We start from the raw sequence: 2,771 nt of genomic DNA, 5'->3' as shown, positions 1-2,771 counted from the left end.
TACAAAAGAATGTTGAATGCAACCTGTAATCAAAGAATAAAATAAAAGAAGTGAAATTGATGTCCATTTCCGGCAGCATGTTGGGCTAGAGACTCTGCTGGAAACAGCTAAAATCCTGGATAAAATATCTTTAGGCATCTTTTAAATTTTGTTGATGAGCAGTCCAGAAGACCAGACATTCTCTAAAACCAAATAACCTAAACTGAAAGCAAGAAATAGAAAGGATAAGCAGAGCACTTAGGTTGGCTTTTGACCGGAGGGACGTACCAAACCCAGGTGAAACTGAGTATCAGTTTCCATACTGCGAAGAGTTCAGGTAAAAGAGATGAAGTTCTGTACAAAACATAGTATGGCGGCTGATAAGAGAGCCCCACAGAAGCTGGGGTTCACCGGGGCTACGTGCTCAGTTAAGGAGTGGACAAAAAACAAACTTGCCCCTATTCCAGGGAAATGTCAGGAGAAGTACCTCTCTCAGACTTTGGGGATGGTGGGAGGGAGAAAATTCTCCCTTGAGTATTCTTAACTCCAAGCCAGATTTTTATGTGGCTTCCTGCTCCCTAGGTCATGGCCAAATCCTCTGGATGAATGTTTAAAATGTTTTGGGCTTGGTAGTTACCCAGGAGCCTGGCAAAAGCAAGATAAAATCCTCTCTAATGGAAACCATTTTGAGTCAGATGCAAGAGACTGACAAAAATAGTTTTCAAAATATCAGCTCATAAAAAGTCCCCCCTATACATATGAAAACTAGATGTCAATAGCACACCGTGTGACTGTGTCGGCAAACCCTGATGGCTTGATCTTTAAAATGCATGCACACTTCACCCCGTCCATGTTCACCTCCACCCTAGTCCAACATCATTCATCTCTCACCTGGACCCCACGTTCAGGTTCACAGTTTAATTTTTTTTTAAGGCTCGAATTATTTTATTTGTTCAAGTTAAATGGAGCTAGAAAATTTCCAGAACACCATGTGACCAAGAAGTATATGCTTCCATCTTCTCTGTGTTCATAGCTTAGTGTTCCCCGCAGTCACGTATTTAGTCAGTAAATGTTTATTATTGAGCAGCTACTGTGTTTAATGTACTGTTCTGGTCACCAGAGCAGCAGAGGCAGTGAGGGGATTCGGTTTACAATTTTAGCTAGCTAATATATGAATTAAAAATTCTAAAGTGTGATCTCAAAAAGTTTTTCAATAGCATCGGAAATATGTACTGTATATCTAATAAAAAATGTGCAAAGCCTTCATAGAGAAAATTACAACATATTATTTCAAAAAGAAAAATAAATAAATGTAGAATTAGAACATGTTATGAATTGGTTAACTCAACATTGTAAGAATGCTAGTTATTCTAAAATCTATAAATTCAATGCCATGGAAATAAAAAGCACAAGAGGTTTATTTTCAATTAGCAATAATCGCACCTCAGATAAACTTCATTGGCTATAATACTGCCACTATACAAAGCTCACAAGAGGTTTATTTTTAATTTTCCCTGTTGTGTGTACGTAGGTACGAATGTAAGTAGACTGTGTTTAAAATAGATGTAGAAGCACAAAGAACGAAAAGTAGTGAGGATTATCTTGATTTTTAAAAAACAGGTTGGGAGTGGAGAAATTTGCCTAATTGCATATAAAAATTATTACATAGCTGTATCTATTAAAACAATGGAGTATGAATCAGGGGCAAAACAGATCAGAGAATACCTGTGGTTTATGACAGAGAGAGATTAAAGAACAGTAAAAAAAGATGAACGTTGAAGAAATGGCACAACTGGTAATCCACATGGAAAACCAATCACATTGGATCTCTTCCTCACATCTAATGTGAAAATCAATTCCAGACGAATCAGAGACTTAGGAAAGAAAGGCAATACTTTGACATCTGTAGAAAAACATAGGAGAATATCTTTATGACCATGAGATAAGAAACCATTTTTTAAAATAAGGCTTAAAAGCACAAATGCTAAAGACTAGGCAAATATTAACTATATTAGAATTAAGTACTTCCATATATTGAAGGAAACCACAAAGAATAAAAAGATAAGCCACCAACTGGGAGAAGATATTTGCAATGGATATAACTGACAAAAGTTCAATAGTCAGAAATATAAAGAAATTTTACAAATAAAAAAAGAAAAACAATCAAATCTTGAACAGACATTACAAACAAGAAGACATACCACTAAACTTGAAAGTATCAACTTATTAGTATAAGAAAAATGCAAATTAAAACTACAGTACAATAGTATTCCATGCCTACCAGATAAACAAAAGTTAAAAATTCTGAAAATAAGTAGGATGAGTAGTGATTTTGATACCTACATACCACTGGTGGAAATTTAAGCTGGTGATACCCCTTTGGAAAGTAATTTGGCATTTTCTAGTAAGTCTGAAGATTCATAAGCTCTATGATTCCACTTCTCTCCTAGGACTAAACCTAGAGAAACTCCTGCACATATGAACCAGAATACCCTGGCAAGAATGTTCATAGCAGCACTGTTCAGTGATGGCAAAAATCTAGAAATAATCCAAATGTACACCAATTGTAGGATAAAATTTAAATTGTGGCATATTCATTCAATATAATTGTATATAGAAATGATACAAATGTACTACAGACACGTGTAGAAGGTGGGTGAATCCCATGACATAAGGTTGATTTTTAAATGTTGCAGAATATAGTGAGTTTATTTATATAAAGTTCGAATATAAGTTAAACCAAACAATGTGTTTAATAGGGAGACAAATATAAAAGGTGAAATCTTAAAGAA

General features: G+C 35.0%; 1 pseudogene; it reads right to left on the bottom strand.

The window, feature by feature from the left end:
• Positions 1 to 1,340: 1,340 nt before the first annotated feature.
• Positions 1,341 to 1,467, bottom strand: LOC123809095 (annotated as a pseudogene).
• Between the last annotated feature and the right edge of the window lie 1,304 nt (positions 1,468 to 2,771).

The sequence above is a fragment of the Phyllostomus hastatus genome, unplaced genomic scaffold (genome assembly GCF_019186645.2).
Source record: "Phyllostomus hastatus isolate PE091 unplaced genomic scaffold, TTU_PhHast_1.1 phas_scaffold_501, whole genome shotgun sequence".
NCBI lineage: Eukaryota > Metazoa > Chordata > Mammalia > Chiroptera > Phyllostomidae > Phyllostomus > Phyllostomus hastatus.
This window is presented reverse-complemented; position numbering and strand designations above follow the sequence as displayed.